Source organism: Cibotium barometz, chromosome 43 (genome assembly GCF_041138505.1).
Source record: "Cibotium barometz isolate CiBa-2024 chromosome 43, ASM4113850v1, whole genome shotgun sequence".
Classification (NCBI taxonomy): domain Eukaryota; kingdom Viridiplantae; phylum Streptophyta; class Polypodiopsida; order Cyatheales; family Cibotiaceae; genus Cibotium; species Cibotium barometz.
In genome coordinates this window covers 17,577,665-17,598,471 of record NC_141088.1, presented here as the reverse complement: position 1 = coordinate 17,598,471, position 20,807 = coordinate 17,577,665, and positions in this window count along the sequence as shown.

Genomic DNA, 20,807 nt, shown 5'->3' with positions numbered 1-20,807 from the left:
TGAGCTCGAGTATGGAAGATGTCATGATATACGAGCACTAAAGTGAGAGGATCAGCTTATGGTAAGTGATGCTTCTTATTAATTGTGCATTATACATTCAAGTTTTACATGATCTTGATAGGAAAGTGATAAAAACATGCATGTAGGTGTGATCTTTGATGACGAGGATTAGGGGCATGGTATTGATCCATTTGTGCTTCCTTACGCGACATGGTTAAGCGGTTTATAAATGGAGACATAGTCTCATCCTCTTGTTTTTCAATCTAAGAAATTTGGCGATCATCCCTTGCCCGGTCGCCAATAGCCTCTCATATAGGCATATGATCGTAGACACTATAGAGGGTGGCTAGGAGAGTCACTTCTGACTGACAGAGTGGTTTTTAGCTTTTTTGATGCTCGCTATTTGATTGCACCATCTACGATTTGTGATGGTGTGTGGGCGTGGTCTTTTTATAACATAGATTTGCACATGTGAGCTCATTCATTGGTCACTCTTTTGACATTTTGTGGGCCTATCTATTTAAGGGGTCCATGGCATCTGCTTGCTTGCTACATTAGGAGTATGACGACATATGGGACCTATGCTAACGCTGCCTCTACCACAAAAAGAGGCATTACACATAATGAATGAGAGAAACTTTATATTGATGTCAGACCCTACACTCAATAGTAGTAGAGGGAGGTCTGAAAGAACTATTTCTACTTTTCTGGAGCGTCAGAATGGTCACAAGGAATTACTAAGTAAATTATGGTTGGGATAGATGCCTGCCAACTCCTCATATGGAGTAGATGGATTTTTAGCCATCATTTTGGCTAGAATTTTGTAGAAGGCAATTGGTCATTTTCATTGTAATTTTCATTGTCTATAACTTTGTCATTAAGACAAATTTAGGAATTTTGGGAATTATTCGAGTCCCATTTCTTCAAGGATTGGTTGGAAACTCGGTATTTTTGTGTAGTTTGAGTTAACATCTATTTGTTGGTGCACTCTTTGTGCCATTAGATTATATCTTGACACAACTATTTGGCGTATTTGTTTGTAGTTGTATAGATACATACGTCAATGCAACAATATTGGAAGGACAAGGGAAACATGACACTAAACTTAATTGAGATTATACAACACCTTTCATATGAAGAAGATAATGTTAAATACTATCTCCACTTTGAGACATTGAAGTAAAAACATGGGGTTTATTTAATTTGCCAAAAGAATTCTAAATATCATTAAAAAGGAACCTTAGAAATGAGAGATCTCTAAAGGGTGTGGTGTTAGAAACAACAAAACAAAAAGTAAATCTCAATGACAGTAACAATGTGCTAAGTTTATGATTGATCCACAGAGAAAAACCCATCTTAGACACTATATCAAGATTATAAATCTTGATATATATGCTCAAATTTGAGGGACATTGAAATAAAAACATGGGATGATAATGCCAAAGAACACTTGTTACATTCAATGAGATTGTTACATTCAAGTTTACAATTCATCCGAAGAAAAAAAACCCTTCGTCAAGATAATAATTGAGTATAAATTGTATCTCAAACATAGCGTTTTCTCACGTATTACTCCAATACATACAAAGTTTCTCTATCATAAGCTGCTTCATTTACTAAAGTGTTGCAAGTATACTCCCGTTTGTTCTTTGCATAAATCCAACCAAGTAACCATGCACTGATTATTGTCTCCAAAAAACTTTGAAGCTCCTTTATATTTTGATTCCTCATCTTTGGAAAAATCAAGTAGGTTTCGGGCATATTCCACATTACATTGTAGAGGGTATCATCAAAAATTAGCGTGTTATTTCCATCCAGGTCATGAAAAATTCTCCATGCTACATCCAAGTTTCTGTGGTATACAAATTGATATCCAATTAGAAGATCCGTCTTTTGACATGCTGCCTGCCCTACTACGACCTTAAACTTTTGATGGTGCCGAGGAAAGCACAACTCAAGAATGCGTCACGTCCTTTGTAGTCTATTAGTACTCCAGATCCATACCTCAAACCATTGCATACAAAAATCAAGGAAAGTGAATTCATCTTTGCGAATCAAATGCCAAACACTTGTATTCTTTTCCACAAGATGCATATGGTTGGCCCAGTCTGGACATACATCACCATGTTGCATCTCAATGGTCTTAAGTAAAACACCATTGATTTCAAGTATCAATACTCTTCTTTGTTTCCTTATTGTATCTGGGGGTGGTGGAACTCTTTTGCTTCTAGGTACATGAGTCACCAATGATTGGTGCCACCTCAATAGTAAGTTTTCTATAAACTTGAAATCAAAGCTATATGCTTCAACATATCCTGTTGAAAACAAAATGTTTGGTTAATGGACATTCAAAATTTTGAATAAATATATTATGTGCCAACAACATAAATTCATCCATGATATGGATGGTCTTAAACCTTCATAGACAAACACTCCAATACCTCATTAGTTCAACCAAGAAAATAAAAAAGCGAGTATATTGTCAATGCTAAATTTCATCAAATTTATTGAATATGATGTATAAAAGATTTTCACTATTGAGATAATTGAGTCTATCCAAATTAAATTATGATATTCATAGCCTTACACCTTGACAAGGCAATATCTTCAATAAAAAACAAACACATTTTCATTGCAATCGAATTGCAAATATTGACAAAAGAGATAATCAAATGACAGTAAGTTTGGAGGCATTTGATTTCTTGATACAATAGTGTAAAGATTTAGCTCGTACAATCCAAAAATTAAACCCATCTAAGCACATTGTTTTGGCCAAAGCCTAAGTCTATCTTATGGGTTTTAGTACAAAATGGCTCCAAACATTCTGCACCCAACAAGTCTTTATATTTGTGCAGATCCCATACTTCAAACTGCACGTTTAGACCTCAAAAATGGATTCCTTAGACCTACAGCAACAACTAGTATGGGTTAGGTTTGAATCTGATTATACTATCACTCAATGTTTAATGAAACCCGACATTATCCTACCCATAAGCTCAAGTAAGCCTTTTGTAGCCTTGATATGTATGCTTTTGCTGCAACTCCACTTATGAGAGATGACCACGATCATATCCCAAGTGAGTAGCATAAGCAATAGCGTGTTGATCACTAAAAATCCTTCTTTTGTAACACACTTTTAACAAGCTTAGCTGGTCTTTGGATAGTAATGGTACACCAGCTTTGGATGCCAACAGTGCTAGATCCTTGCTTATAGATTCTACTCCTCTTTTTTTCCCTCTTGATTGGATATAATTTAGCTTATCACCATACAATGGTAAGTGTGAAGATGCAGAAGATGAGTTTTCCACTTCATCTGAATATTCATTAAGCTCTACTCGCAAAAATAGGGAGGTGAATTGGAGCCATTCTTCCAGTACATCTTGAAAATGGATAAATGAATTATGGCCATGTGTGATAGGAGATTGACCTAGCCGATTAAGCAAAATAATAGACCTAATGTCATTTGTATTATTTCGATTTAAAAGGTAGGGTAGAAGGTCATTGCACAGTACGTAGTCGTGCCCTCCTTGAAAACTTTCAGGGAAGAGACTCTTGTCTTTTGGATTAACACATCCCTTGAAAGGGCTATCATCAATAAGCAATGTATTCTTCTTATTGCAAATATCTTGGCACTGATTCCAAACCTTGAGTAAAGGTTTAAACATAGCCTCAACAGTAGGCTTATCCGGCCTATACACTTTTTGAAGATTATGGATATAACATTCTTCTTGTCCCCACACCATAAAGAAATGATATTTCTTATGTGCATACTGTTCAAGAGTGTTTACGTAGGCACAAACATTCTTGTGTAGCATGGTGGACCAAATACCAACATGAAAGTACTGGCAAATCTCATCCAAAAATTCAAAACACCCGGGGCGAATAACAACTCTCGTGCAGCCAATATCAATTCGAATACAATTTGTTTAGTGATGCCTCTTCTCTTCGTTGTTGAGTAAAACTCCATTAAGATCAAGTATAAGTGCATGTTTCTTTATGGTGATTGTACGAGGAATATTTTCTGCATATAATACAGAAGAATGATAACACTTTAATGTGTTTACATACTTAACAATATTAAAACAAGTCCTATATTATCAATGAGAGCTACTTACAACAAAACATCCACAAGTTTACTTTCGTTTCATGCTCCCATACTCATCTATGATGATGGCTCCTAGACTTGATTGCATTTCCCTATTGATTGTTGAAGATTGAAATACTAATCTATCTTCATCTCTCTCAAAAGAATATAAACTTCCTAGAGGCCTACTCTTTTGTGTATCGGAACGTAGCTCCTCAACACGTTGCTCTATTTCTTGCGCACTTAACTTGTGATTGTTAGAAGCAGCTATACCTGTAAAAACAACTCTCGCTGAGAAACATACTTTTTACACACAAAATTGATAAATAAATCATCTTAAATAACATCCTATTGAAAAAGATATACCTTTAGTTTTCTTGGCACCCTCTGCCACCACAGAGTCCTTGATTTCAACTATTCTCTCTTTATTCGTAGCATATGTAGCCTCATCAATTTCTTCAACAACCTCTGCCACCATAGAGTCCTTGATTTCAACTATTTTTCCTTTATTCGTAGCATATGTAGCCTCATCATTTTGCTCAACAATCTCTTCTTGTCTCTCCTTGTTGGTTGCAAAAGTCTCTTGAAGCTCTTCATTAACTTTATCTTTATTCTCACTAACCTCAACATTAACTTGCAAATCAGGAATGTCCTTAGTCTCTTTAGTCCTATCACTTGAAGGCCTTGAAGATGTTTGCAAAGCTGAATCATCGATGTGATCTACCTCCACCATGTTGTCTTCATTATTTCTAGCATTTAAATCATGAGAGTTGATCTCTCTAGTAGGGCTTTCATGATGATGTTCTAGTTGAGCAATGTTATCTTTGTCTTTCCCTTCTTTGTATATATCTGTAAGATTAAAATAAAATGCTATTACTTTTAGGATTTAAATAATACACCAAGGCTAATACAATACTAGTCATTTTTATATCTACACATATACTTTGTATCCAAACTTAGATTACTCAACTTCGAGTGATGTACCATAATGAATTAGGAACCATAACATAAGAGTCAAACTTGAGTTTGAGCCTCACTTACAAGGGCAACGTAAAGATCGCTCAACTTGAGATTGTGCCTTGTGTTGGAAGACATCCCCAAGGTTGGACATAAGTGAAGGTACGGTTGAAACTTAAGTTTGAGCCTCACCGCTACACTAGGATATGGAGTAAGTGTAATTTCTTAATAGTAAGTGTGCGTCATCATTTGTATTAGGCTCAAACTTAATTTTGAGCCTCACTGCTACACTAGGATATGGAGTAATTTCTTAATAGTAAGTGTGCATCATCATTTGTACTAGACGTTGGCATGAAATAAAGGATAAATAGAATAGAAATATTCACTTTAATAGAAAAATGTTAAAAGTGAATCCAAAAAAGCCAATGTATTAATCAAAAGACTAATAATTTTCTCAACAAATCCACACTTTGAACAAAACCTATGCTAATATTAGCTGTTGATAAGCTCCTTTCAATGATCACCATTCGTTGTACATTCATAATAAGCACTATCAATGCACTTTTCTACCTTTCTTTGGTTGAGAGCTTGATGGGCTATGAGCATGGAAAGCCTTGTTGACATCTGTATCCCCAATCTTCTCAACGGCCATAGCAACCCCAACATTTGTAGCTTCCATGGCTTTTGCAGTATCCAATATATGATCACCATTCACACCTTCATCATCATTTTCATGCCTTCCAATATCTTCAAAATTGTCTTCGGCATCCTCATTGAATAGAGCATCATTCCCTTGGTCCTCTTCATTCCTTTGCCCTGCATCTTCAAAGTCTATAGCATCCCCAACTTCTTTATCATCATCTGTGTCATTTTTGTTGTCAATATCATCACCTTCGTCTTCGTCCTCTGTACTTGGTGGGTCGTCAATGTGAAGATTTTGAAGGTTCTCTTTTTCTGCATCATCTAGTGTTTGCTTTTTTGTGCCGCACCACACCACTCTTGCAAGGCAAAAGGACAGGTGACCGTCTAAAAGAGCAGAGCACTTTCATTCTAATGCCATCGCTTCCAAATCATCTTTGCATAAAGAAATACATCGTCTCTTCTTTAGCAAGCTCTCCTCTAGCACAACTCCACCATAATATATCTCTACACCATAGCTCTGTTCAGGACAGAACCCTGTGATGAGACCGTCAATAAAGCCTTTGTCGATGAATTCTCTATTTTGGCCACCACTAGAGCCTGAGATGAATACATTTTTTTGTGAGAACCTTATCAATGGCCTCAAACTTGTCAACCTTGCTGATGAAAAGAATAACAGTTGCAATCTCAACTGTTCCAGATGTCCACGCATCATCTTTTTGTGTGTGGATCATGCCGAATTCATAGTGCACCTTTGTTGACTGGCTAGAAATCCCTTCGATAAGCATTCCAATGGTGATGAAATCAACAAAACACACAAGAATATATTCATATTGTGAGTTTAATGTGTTCAAAGCAAGTGCCAACTTGGAGAAAAATTCTGACGAGAGCTGCTCCTTTGTACCATGTAGGTCCATGATTGCCAGTTGAAATGGTACATGCTCTTAACTACAGAAGGCTATAATCTTTGTCATATCAAAACCCACCCCCCTAATTGTCTAAGGAATAGACTCTTGTTGAGATACAATACCCATAGATGCTCTGTATAGGTGATTCAGTAAAGTTACTACACTTTTTGGAAGTGAAGGATTTTTTTTTTGAACGATTGAGAGCATCCCTAACAAAGGACTAGCTGTAGCTCCTCAATTGATATACTCATACTCCCCTAGCTTATATGTCTCACACACCTGTTCCCAAGTCATCTTTTTCCTTGTCACATCAAAATAGAAGGCGGTTATTGCATCTTTGAGAACTCGATCTGTTTTTAGCTTCCAAGCCATCTCCTCCTCCATATCCATTCTTTGATGGGTTTGCTTTTCCTTTTTAAGAAATATTCTCTTTTCAAGAAGTACTGTTTGAATGTCCAAAACTTCACTCTTTTGAAGGCCTAAAATGCACCTAAACAACGTTGGTCCTAGTGTGACTGTTCCTGGTGCCTGCTGAATTTGCCTACTCTTCAAAGTTGGAAGTTTCAGATTTTGATCAAGACCTTTAGTTTGAGTTTCGCCCTTTGTATTTGGTAGCAATCCTTTTACATATAGCCTCATGATCTTAACCCAATTCTGCCATACATCATCATCACATAGAAGCAAGTGTAAATCATTTTTTATAAAATTCTTATGTTATGTAGTGTGTGCTTCGTGGTCTCCACAAAGGCCTGCAAAGTTGCAAAGTAAGAAGTTAGCCCCCTCACTATAGATATCACAAAATATTAGGAGAAATTATGCATCTATGGGTTTTCAATCATTTGGAGCTTATGCTCAAACTTGAGTTTGAGCCTCACTTGCAGTGCTAAACTAGTATATAATGGTGATGCTCGATCTTAGGTTTGTACGTCACCTCCGTATGCAAATCTAGCACTTGCAAGTGAGGCTCCAACATAAGTTCGAGCCAGAATTAGATATGCAAGTGCTACACCATCACAGAGAGGTGAGGCTTGAAGTTCAATTTCAAACCAAACTATTAAGTTTATGCAGTTTGAGAAGAAGCCTCACATGCATCTTTCTTATGCTACTACTACACTTAAAACTATAGATCCGTAAAAGATATTATGAAAAGTAAAGAAGAAGTAATGTAGGTCTATGATTTACCAAGATATAGCAAAGAATCAAAAGAGTACCTTCCAAGATTCGTCCATCTTGGGTTGATTGACACCAGGCAAAGGTTTACTAGGACGACCGTTTGCATGCCATTGTGCTCGAGCTTGTAGAAGTTGATCGAGGAATGGCTTCTTTTTCATTGACTTTGCAACAGATAAATTTGCATCCTTGGAAATGTCACGAGAAATCTTGGGCGGCAATTTACAATTATCTTTGCTCTCCTAAACCTAAATTACTAACACAGTTGAGGGGTCACTTTAGCCATATTTAGAGCCTGCAAGCTTTTTGCAGCACTAATGGAGTGTTGACTAGAGATAATCCAATATTTAACTTTATGAATATCTTCTTTTGCGATTTTATCAAGGGGTTGTTTTGTAGCACGATTATAGGGCATCAAAATTGCAAGTATCTCCTCTTGCTTTGGGTCCTCAATAAAGTCTTGGGTCAAAATACGAACCCAATTCTTATTTAACCTTCTATACACATAGTTTGAAGGAGCAGGATAACCTTTCACACATCAATGCTGAAGACCTCATTTAGACCAAAGGGATAATATCCCTTCTTTATTTCTAATGAGATAATTGCTTTGCTGCCCTTGTTTAGAGTCTCAACCTCCATTAGCTTGTCATCGGACACATCTATCTCCTTTGAACCACTTGCTGGTTTTGTCCTTTGCCTCTATAAAAAGATTTTTGAACCTTTGTAGAGTGCTTTGCCTTTCTCTTCTTTGCAAGTGCTTGCTCCTCTTCTTGCACCTCAGAGCCTGCCATGTCTTCAGCTGCTATTGTGCTTACATCAAGGACTTTTATTTTGTCACCCTCCTTTTTATGTTTTGAAGAAGTTTCACTAGCATTTGTAGATGCTTCAAGTGCACTCTTCACTATGGCCCTGCCTTTTTTCTCCATAATTTTCCTAACTTGAGTGATTGTTGTCTCCTTTTCAGGTATGGACTTTTTTCATGAATCCAAAGCCTTCTTTGCATGCCTCACCGCTTTCACCAAGTCCTCCACATTATCCACCCTTGAGTCTTCTTGATTGGAAAAGTCAGTGATCTTCAATCCTAGCTTTACAATAGAATTGTCCTTTCCTAGTTTACTATGCCAGTCATATTTACTGGGTGAAAAGTGTCCAATGATAAGCAAAACTTATTTGCTTTTGTAGTTTCTCCTTCTGGCAATACAGTGCATGTGAAGCATGGGTTTGCTCTTGCATCCACATCATCCTTAGCGCCTACCACAATCCCCATATCTCTATATGATGTATCACCTTGAGATAGAAACAAATGGAGGACTCCTTTGAAGTTTGCACTAGCATCGTAGCTATCCACAAACCATTTTACTCCTTCTTTGTTACTCAATTCGAAGGTTTTATCCACCTTAATTCTAGGAGTGACACTTTTAGCTTGAGTTGTTGTTTCGAGAGCATCTAGAGTAAAGATTGGTGCACCATGTGGTTGCGAGTGGTTGCGAGGTAGCGGGCACTCTGTTAGCTTCCATTCCTGTGAAGTAGTTGTTGTTTCGAGAGCATCTAGAGTAAAGATTGGTGCACCATGTGGTTGCGAGGTAGCGGGCGCTCTGCTAGCTTCCACTCCTGTGAAGCACAAAAAAAGTTTTAAAACCTTAGAAAAAAATGGATTTAAATGCTACATATCAAATCAAAACCTATCAAACTTAAGAAACTTAATGCATGCTACAATTATTGATGCTTCACTTAGTTTTCTTGAATAGCGGGGGCCTCACTTGCATTTACTTAATCCATACAGAAGCTCGATTTAAGCTGGAGCCTAGATCCAAGTTATGCACTCATATGCTAGGGGTACGCTAGCATAGAGAGGCAAGGCTCAAACTCAAGTTTGAGCCTTAAGGCAAAGTTCCATGTATGGGAGGCTTGAACTTAAGCTGGAGTCTAGATCCAAGTTGTGCACTCATATGCTAGGGGTACACTAGTATATTGGAGCCTTAAGGCCAAGTTCCATATATAGGGGAAACCCGAACTTAAGCTAGAGCCTAGATCCAAGTTGTGCACTCATATGACAAGGGTACACCAGCATATAGAGACAAGGCTCAAGCTGAAGTTCGAGCCTTAAGGCAAAGTTTTATGTAGGAGAGGCTCAAACTTAAGCTGGAGCCTAGATCCAAGTTGTGCACTCATATACTAGGGATACGCTAGCATAGATAGGCAAGGCTCGAACTCAAGTTGGAGCCTTAAGTCCAAGTTCCATGTAAAGTTAAGCATGGAGAATGAGCCTTAACACATAAGTTCCATGTAGGGGAGGTTCGATCTTAAGGTGGGGTCTATATCCAAGTTGTGCACTCAGATGCTAGGGGTGCACTAGCATGGAGAGCAAAGGCTCAAACTCAAGTTCAAGCCTTGAGGCTGGAGTACACTAGCATGGAGAACAAAGGCTCAATCTGAAGTTTGAGCCTTAAGGTCGATGTACACTAGCATCGAGAGCCAAGGCTCCAACTCAAGTTCGAGCCTTAAGGCCGCCGGTGTACACTAGCATGGAGAACAAAGGCTCCAACTCAAGTTTAAACCTTAAGGCAGGTGTACACTAGCATGGAGAACAAAGGCTCAATTTGAAGGTTGAGCCTTAACACCGGGGTGTACTAGCATGGAGAGCCAAGGCTCGAACTCAAGTTTGAGCCTTAAGGTCGGTGTACACTAGCATGGAGAATGAAGGCTCAATCTGAAGTTCGAGCCTTAAGGCCGAGGCGCACTAGCATGGAGAGCAAAGGCTCAAACTTAAGTTTGAGCTTTAAGGGACTGGGGTGCACTAGCATGGAGAGCAAAGGCTCAATCTAAAGTTCGAGCCTTAAGGGGCTGGTGTACACTAGCATGGAGAGCAAAGGCTCAAACTGAAGTTCGAGCCTTAAGGGGCCGGGGTGCACTAGCATGGAGAAGAAAGGCTCAAACTCAAGTTCAAGCCTTAAGGCCGGGGTGCACTAGCATGGAGAGAAAAGGCTCAAACTCAAGTTCGATCCTTAAGGCCGGTGCACTAACATGGAGAATAAAGACTCAATCTAGGTCGAGCATTAACACATAAGTTCTATGTAGGGGAGGCTCGAACTTAAGGTGGAGTCTATATCCAAGTTGTACACTCAGATATGTGACACATATACCATGTTTATATAGGGAACCCTTGTCATTTAGATTATATAATGTGCACAAAGATCAATTTTATAGGTTCTCGATATATGTGAAGATACAAAAGAGAGCAGCAAGAAGTGCCAACAATCTATGACCAGCAACGATTGACAAATGGCACACTTAGCGTGCAATCAAGTAAGCGTTTATATTAATATAGACAATCAATTAAAGAAGGACTTACTTGCTGCGTAAAGTATTCAATTAGATGAGGGAACACACGAAACGCAGATGGGCGCATGAAAGTCTCCAATGTCCCACAGACATGACAAATGCTTGAAGTATCCGATGGCGTGTGGGCGTGATGATTTTGCAAGAAGCAGAGGTCAGAACCAACGCAGACGTGTGGATTGCGGGAGGAAAAGAAACTGTTTGAAACGTAGGGCTGAGCGAACACTTCAAAGACAGGAAACAGAGATGATTATTACGTACGATAGCGTGCACGATGGCGATTACGAGCACTGCACCCTCACCACACAGAATCGCTCTAGGGTTCGTAGGTCCTTTTGTCTGGTTCAAACGTGAGGTCATCGTGTGAGGTCGGCGGAAGGCAGAAATTTTGTGAGGTCAGTGGGGGGGAACGCGAAAATTTAGAACGATGGAGGGAAGGCGGAAAATTTGGATTTCAAATTTGGTTGGGGGGAAATTTTGAAATTTAAATTTGGGGGGAAGGGTGAAATTCAAATTTGGGGGGAAGGGGGGAAATTTTGAAATCCAATTCGGGGGGGGAGTTTGAATTCAAATTCGGCCACTGTGGGGTGGCACCGGACGGGGCACGGGAGAGGAGGAGGTGTGCTGCGCCAAAGAAGGCCCGGGAGAGGAGGAGGCGGTGGGCTGGGGAGTGCACCGAGGCGGAGGAGAGGGGGCGGCGCCGGAGAGGAAGAGGCTGCTGTGCCGAAGAAGGCCGTCGGGGCTGGTGGGGTGTCGCCGTACGAGAGAGGAGGCCAAGCAGCATTGCCTGAGGAGTGCGGTAGAAAGTCAGGTTTCGGTTTCTTCCCCAAACCCAAGCCCAAGCCCAGGCCCAGGCCCCAGGTCTTTTGATTATAGTTACTTTCACTTTTATTTATATACCCATCTTCACCCACACCCCACTTGTTCTATGGGATTATCCTAGCTTCCCTCTCTATTCCTACTTACTTGTGTAATAGACAAGGCTCAAACTCAAGTTTGAGCCTTGAGCTTGAGATTTCTTCTTTTCTTCCCTCTTTCCCCATAAACCCAAATATACTTATAAACTATGCGATTAAAAATTCAACTAAAATCTATATAATGCACAATGGCTCAAACTTGAGTTTGAGTCTCACGAAGGAGAAGAGTCTCAAATCCAATGTCCATTTGCTCATTTCCATGTCACATTTTCTTCACTAGCATATTGTTTCTCTCTATTGCTTTCTCTTTGCCTTTGCTGCTATTGTAACCACTCACCTTTGCCTTTTGTAGCTATGAAACATTGATGGCTAATTGACACCATACCTTGACTCAATATCCCAATGAAACGGTGTGGCCAGATGCAAAGGGTGATGAAGCCTATCTCTTGGAAAACTAGCATATACATGAGGTGAGGATTATCACTTTAATTGGGACCTGTTAATAGCAAACTAGCATATGAAGGTGAGGCTCAAACTTTGGTTGGAGCCTCCAAGCAAACTAGCATCTATGGGTGAGGTTCAAACTTTACTTTTAGCTTCCTAGAAGTGAACTAGCATGTGCGGGTGAGGCTTAAACTTTTGTTGGAGGAGCCTACCATTCTAGCTACTAACATGTGCAAACTAATATATGATGCAAGTGAGGATGATAACTTTAACTGGAGCCTCCTAGCAAACTAACATATGATGGTGAGCCTCATGGAGCCTCCTAATAACAAGCTAGCATATGCAGGCAAAGGCTCAAGCTTTAGATGGAGCCTAGCCTCCTAGCAAACTAGCATTGATAGGTGAGATTCAAACTTTGGTTGGAGCCTGAACTCATGTTGAGATTGAATTACATTTATAGTTTTGTGTACTACCGCAAAAACATCGCTTCAATCTTTCTTATTGAGATTTTGATTTTCTCAAGGATTGTAGGGTCTAAAACAAGGTGCTTCAGTGTTTCTCATTGATGGTTCTGCAACAAGGAAGGCACGCGGGGTTATTCATTCCATTGATGCATCTCAAACATGTGGTTTTCAATTCATTGGTGAGACATGTGTAGCAATACATGTTCAACAAAGTTTTGATGACACATTTCTCATTCCATTTGCCACAATGGATGCAAGAACAATGTCTCAAGTAGTTGGAAGCATCATCAAATGGCCATTGGTCAGCCTTGTTTTATGGACAAAGACATTACTAATACCAAAGAGGATAATTTTACGGAACTTCTTGTTGATCAAGAATATCACTTTATAGATAGGGAGAGCTGGAAAGAGAAAAGTGTCATCCTCTGGGATGACAACAGATCTACAAAACTTGGCAATAGAGTAGTATTACTGGTCCACCCATACGAGGCTATAAATTGTAGAGAACTAGGGGAGAGTAGCTTGGGTGTCATTATAGAAGGATCTTTGCATCCAAGTTCAACTTGTGTTCCAGGTTTGAATTTGGTTAGTTGGTCGATCAGGCAACTCACATTTGAGAATGGTGAACCATTAGTGAAGGACACAGAATCTTCTTCTATTGATGAGGGTATTCAAGATCACTTCATGCAAAAAAATATTGATAGCCTAAACAATTCAAGTGATGAAAAAGAGGATGATGATGTAGAGGGCAATGATGGCGATAGTTCTGATGACAGACACCATGATGCCATGATCACTGACTATGATATCATTGAAGGTACAAATAAGAAAAGGAGCTATGTCCATAGGGTAAGGGTAATGAAAAATTATGATAAAACCCATGGAGCTAGCAAAAAATGTGATGTTGCAAACATTCACAACGTCGCAACCATTGATTGTTGCGAGAATCGATGTTGTCAAATTGGAGATAGATCTAAAATCATGCAAGCTAGGGTACACTTTTGGGGATAGAGCTATAGTACACGATACACATTTGTACTAGATTGCATGGGCATGGCCTATAGACAAGGTCAAGATGACGAGTGCTTTGAGTTCACATTTGACGGGAAGAAGGTTTGTAGTAAAGCATGGTATGTAATGCATGGCATCGGTAAGTCAACGTTCTATAGGCTCAGAAAGAAGTTCTTGAATGGTGCATGTAATGTCACTCATGGCAACAGTGGGATAATACAGAAGGGCATGACACATGTTGAGATGGCGAAATCAATCATACAGGGCTTCATAGATAATAATGCCGATCAAATGCCACATAGGTTAAGGACAACTATGCATGGAGCCCACGAGACCCAACGTGTTCTACCAGCAATGTACAAACAGGTGGACATATTGCGTGAAGTGAATGACACACTTGTCTCATTCGAATACCGGCCACTGTCACAACCATCATTCTCAAGATTTTGGAACACAGAGTTCAAGACAGTTAGCTTATCAAAAACCAGCACCTTCTCAAAATGCAACATTTGTACGACAATCAAGGTCAAGTTGGAATCAACAAAAAATCAGTCTAGGAGCGTGCCAGATACATGGCACAAAGAAGGGCACACATGTTGCAACAAATGAGTTGTAGAAATCTATACTATGCTTGGAGGAGCTCTTCCGAAATGAACCCAAACAGGTATTTGTGTATTATACATGATAAGATGGACCAGAGCAAGACTGCCATACCACAAATTAAACCAGTTCCTAAATCTCTCAATGGGGTTGAGAGGCTTCCAATATCCTTAACAGGAATGCTCACTCATGGACATGGACAAACAGCTTATGGTCACTTTGCCTTGGGGTTATGGCCAAGTGATCCCAACTTCACAATTTCATCTCTCTCAAAATGTTTAAGAAACTTAGAAAGAGGAGAGCAACACATGTATGGTGACTTGAGCTCACAAAACTCAGATGATGAACCACGAACAGATCTTTTTGATTGTGTTTTGTCTACTATGGCCCTGTATCAGCATATGGAAGTGCTGAAGGAGAGAAATGCATATTGTAAGCAGAGCATTGAGGATGCAGATGCAGAGACAAAAACAAATGTGGATACAGAGGGAAATTGTTCTTCACATATGCAGTCAGTCTTTCATACTAACACACATGTGTAGGATAGGGGCAATGGAAATGCCTCAAGTTTAATGCCATCAAATTCAAGGACATTTTTTAAGAGATTGCCAAGGATGTTGTTGTTGCAACTTGATAATTGTGGTTCTGAAAATAAGAACCGTTATGTATTTGCCTATACTATCCCTATTGGTTGCACGAGGAGTGTTTGACATGGTGCAGCTTGGTTTTCTTATGGTTGGTCATACTCATGAAGATATTGATGCATTGTTTAGTCGCTTCTCTGAAAAGTTGAGGAAACAAACCATTTTCACATTTCCACATTTGATGAAGATCTTTAATGAGTGTGTTAGCATGCATCCAGCAGCCTTTCTTCTACAAAAGGTGGCAGACTTCAAAGGCTTTGTCAAGGGATGCTTACATGATGGAGCCGATAGCTTGATTGGACATTCAAAGACATTGCAATTTAGGTTTTATATGAGTGATGGAATACCTTTGATGCAATACAAAGTACACCCCAAAAATGTTGATTGGTTACCAGAGAGTGGTATAGAGTTATGGAAGAGAAATGACCAAGGAGGACCCAAGATTCCTGAAGGTTTTCCAAAAGTATTGCCACCCTTTGAGTATGTTAAGGAAAATGAGAAGGTTGTCAAGGGCTTAAAAAAACATGTCAATTGGTGGAAAACATGTCAATTGGTGGAAAGAGCACTTGCAAGAGAAAGGAGACCAAAGTGATTAAGCTAAGTGGATCAATCCGCTCCTTGCCTATTGGGAGAATCTTATGCTAAACATGCAAACCCCTAATGCAAGGGAAGACATTGGATTTCATGACTTTTGGCCAAGGAGTGTATGCGAAAAAGCTGAGCCTCTTAACCTTCAAGTGGAGGATAATGTAGATGAAGGGTTTGATGTAAATGAGGACCATTATTGTGGTCCACCAATGCGCAACAGACCTGCTGAAGAGTTCAACCTGACTCTTAATGTGTTTAAAGGAGATTTTGTGCTTGTACAACCTTGTGATGCAAATTACCAAATATGGTTGGGAGTGACAACAAGTGATGTTGATCAAAACAACAACTCGATAAACTACCTGCAAGTTCAGATACAATATTGGGCACCAATTTCAAAGAAGAAGAATGCAAGTGATGTGGCGAGAGAACAGAAATGATCCTCAGTGCTGGGAAGACACTAGCTGCATCATTTGGGCATGGAAGCCCAATGGTGGATGACTTCTTGAGAAAATCAAGATTCCAAAGGCTATAATACTGAAGGCCAAATAGAATCAATTGAATCAACATGTCAGTGCAGTTGAGCAAGAATGATTTGTTAGCACATGGGCAACTAGCTTCGTAATCTTTTAGCAATGTTGTATGAAGCTACCAAACTCATAGTTCAATCATTATTCAGATTGTAAGGCTTTCTTAAGCTTGTAGATTTATGGTTCACCCATTGTTCAAGAATTTTGATTCAATACAGATGGTGATCTTTTTAATTCTATCACCTAGACTTTTTAACAACTTAAAGTTACATTGAGTATCCTTTCTTTGTTATAGTTTCTGTGTTTGATGGTCAACTCGAGGCTATGTGATATAAATAAGCTTAATTCTTGGTGTGCATGTGTGTGTGTGTGTGCAGGCAAATTTACATCCCACCAACATCATATATACTTGTTACAAATGTACAATAGTATATAAATCATATCGCATTATTCAAATGCTTGTTGAGAACATCCAATAATAAATCTTGCATATCGCACAGTAAACATTGTATTGGATCTAACAAAGAATTGTCCCAAAATTGTGCATATTTCCCAAAATTCCTAAATTTGAGTTCATTGTCATTTATATTTTTGGCCACACTTTGCTTCCCCCCTTGAAAAGCTAAAATTGTGTCTCACAAACATTTTTGACTACTACAAGGAGATATCTTTTTGAGGAGGTTAACCATATGCATTTGCGCTCTTGGAAAGTGGTGGTGTTAGTTATTACTGTGCTAGCCTTCTATACGAAGTTAATGAGAGTGACATCTCGTTGTGTGCTCCCCTACCACAACAAATCGTAGGATGGGAATTGAGCAATTCCTAACCCCATATCTCCTCAAAAACCCTTTCTTTTACTCTAACAATTTTTCATCTTATGAGGATTTCATAGAACCACGAATGGCTATGAAACCGACCCATGGATGAGTTTTACTTAGGTAACAGTGGTCTTGATCTATCTCCATCTTTTAAATAGCAAGAACTCCACTCCCATGTGGAAAAATGGTGACCTTTAACATTGATATTCTCCCTTCAATTGGATTGAAGGAATCCCATGGAGCCTCAATGTCCCCACTGGGGTAGTGTATTGGCATCCTTAAACAAATGATCAATCCAATCACACATGAAGTGGAATATGTTATTTAAAAGTGGTCTTGATCTATCTCCATCTTTTAAATAACAAGAACTCCACTCTCATATGGAAAAATGGTGACCTTTAACATTGATATTCTCCCTTCAATTGGATTGAAGGAATCCCATGGAGCCTCAATGTCCACTGATGGGTAGTGTATTGGCATCCTTAAACAAATGATCAATCCAATCACACATGAAGCGGAATACGTTGATGGCTAGATCTACGAGATGGAACAACACCCAAGGAGTTAACCAAGAAGATGTAGTTGATCCTTTGAATCCCAAGGATCAGAGATTCATAAATAGAGAAGGGTGTAGCGTGTATATAGTCACTTATGGGAAAATCTACTATCCTAATATTCTCATAGTAAAAACCCCTTTTCATCACACAAACACGCGCTTAGAAAGAGGGTCTCCTTAAATGTTAATGGGCGGGTTGCCAATTATAGATCTTGTGGCGAGGACTCTATTGGAAAAGCTAGATCCTCTTGCGTTGACTAGGCACCCTCGCTTGGTTAAATATTATTCTCATGTGGAAGTACCAATTGTTCACACCACATTACCAAATCATACAACCATTCCATCAATTAGTTCGAAACTACCTCATACATCCCAACTGAGCATTTAGCCTCTAGACTTCTTGAGAAACCTAGCAAAAGTCACCATCACATCAAGACCCTATGTGGAGGGACCAAACCTTAGAGAGTATTGTTGGGAAATCACCTCTAGGTTGGACTCGCATTAGAGACCTAGAATAACACCATTAGAGTCCAACCTAGAGTATCGTTGGGAAATCACCTCTAGGTTAAACAATCCAAATGGCATACCATTTGGAGCTATTGGTGAGCAGTTACACCCATTTTCATGGGGCTGCCCTGTTTTGATAGTTTGTAAACCAAAAGAAATCTTATGGACTGAACTTTATGGTGTGTATAGTACTCCTCAAAAGGATCCTAACAAGCTAAAGATTTCCCAAATTGGACTCTTGATTAGGGAGTTACGGTCTTTTTTTTTTTTGGAAAAAGCATGTTTCATAAAAACCCAAAACAGAGAGTATTATGGCTCGGATTGAGCTTAAACTAATCACATAGGCTTATTCTTCATCTCATTACCTTTACGTAGAGCCTTAGTTTGTTCAAATTGGATAACCCTAGCTCCATTTTTGGTAATTTTCTCAAAACATTACATTATGGCCGAGAAGCCAAAAAGGTCATCCCTAGAAGCTATTATTGGTCACGGAAGACATGGAAGGGGAGGAGTTAGTGGAGCGTGGAAACATGGATGTAATGGATGAATTGGAAGCAAAATTGATTGTGATAAGCACTTACAAAATCACTTCTCTGTCAATGGGGCAAGCTTCAAAGCAAATTGAAGAGAAGGTAAACATGGAAGGCACTCAGAAACATACATCTCAAGGTGCACAAGCCATTTCAAATGATGCCCTATTGTAATTACTTGTGGAAAGAGTCGATTTCAAGGCATTTATGGTGGAGAGGTTGGATGTCATCAACCATACGTTGAATACGAGGCTTGAATTCATGACTACCAAGATTGGGGCTATTGAAGACCAATTGGAGTAACACCATGAAGATGCTATTGATGGGTAGAATTGGTCGTATGCACAGAAGCAAGCACCCTATGCAGCAGGAGGGTTCTCCTGGTAGTCATAAGGTAGGCAAGTAAGCTATGAAAGAGGCTTGTCATGGTGGTCACTGTGAGGTGAAAAAAAGAAGAAACGACCACTGCCTCTATAGCCCTTCACCACCCAAACTTGGAAAACACTAACACAACGGAGGCACCACCAGCGGCTGGAACAGTTCTCACACTTCACCACCCAACCCACGCCAAACAAACAGCACAAAACAGGCGCACCATAGACCAAGATAAACACCCAGCATTTATATTCCCAGTCAACAAATCATACAAGCTTCTCCCGACACAAAAGCCTTACTCACACAACCATAAACGAAACACTCAGACCTGTCAGCCGAGGATACACCACATCCTCAATCACCGCGAACTTCTTGCCTGCTTGCTATGCCAATCACACCAAAAAGAACCCGGCCACTCACACTCTTCAGAGGGTGCCCCTGCCAGCCACTCCAAACCCTTCCTCTGCAATTCTACCGGCCCCACCAGCTCAGCAGCAACACCTGTCCTTCTCTTCTCTTCACTCGGCACCTGCTCACGCTGTCCACTGTCGGCTTCACCTACGCGGCCCACACCAGCCTACGCATCCACTTTCATAGCTCCTTATCAGGTGCTCTTTGCCAGCCAAACGGCGGCCCTTCACCAGTCCACGCAAACCCAAAACAATCACCTGCTATGTCCAAAACCAAGGCGGCTTCCTCTCTTTCCGCCTCTGCCCATCTGTCTCACAACTAGCCCCAGCAGCTACCCAACATGCCCAGGTAACCTTCACGGCCCTCTGTGCACCTCGCTGACGTCGCTACACCAGCTCGGCTTCTCTTCTCACGCGTGCCCTCCACGCTTATTTTGCCTGACGCCAGCCAATCTTCTCCTTTCGCCAGCAGCTACCTTTGACGCCCGTCTCACAGCTTCCACTAGCTCCCACACGGCCAGCCTCACCTTGACCACCCTTCCTCTGCCACTTCTCTGCGCTCCTCAGCTGCGCTCCACATCACCCAGTCGTCACAAGGCGGCCCACAGAAGGTGTCGACTCTATTCGCTCCACGCTCCGCTACTCTTCACACGGGAGGCCCCCCTTCTCTGGTTGCAGCATGGTGCTCCCCTTCGCCTTCTTCTCTGCAATTCAATCAGAGCCCCCACTCACAAAACAAGGCAACACTTCTTTTATCTCCAGACCGCAGCTGCGCATCTCCCGCGAGCTTCTTGAACTCGCACGTTGGCAGTTACGCTGGCTGCCATGTAAACCGCCATGTGGCTATTTTATAGGTTGGAAACGTTTATATCATTATTTTTTATTTTACTTAAAGCCACCAATTATATTTCTTTTCACACCAAAGCAAAGGCAACATTGGCCCATAATCTTTTATTGCTCCCATGCTTCCATACCACTTCAAACACGACCTTCCAATGCCCACTCATTTCTTGGGATGCACACACATACGAGCTACCCAACGCTGATACCACCTACAGAGCTGACCTTCAATAGACCACTTCCGGACAGGCTTGGAACAATAGGCTCAACACCAAACCATTCCACCTGTACACTTGGCAATGCATTCCCAAACAAATCTCTTCACACACGCCATGCATCCATATATACACAGGCCCAAAAGACCTCTCAGAAAAATGCCTGACATACTTTGCCAACCCCCCCATCTGCTAGAGCATTCATGCTCAGCAGCAAAAGACAAAAAGTCCAGTAGCTATCCACCAGGATCAAAAGGAAACATC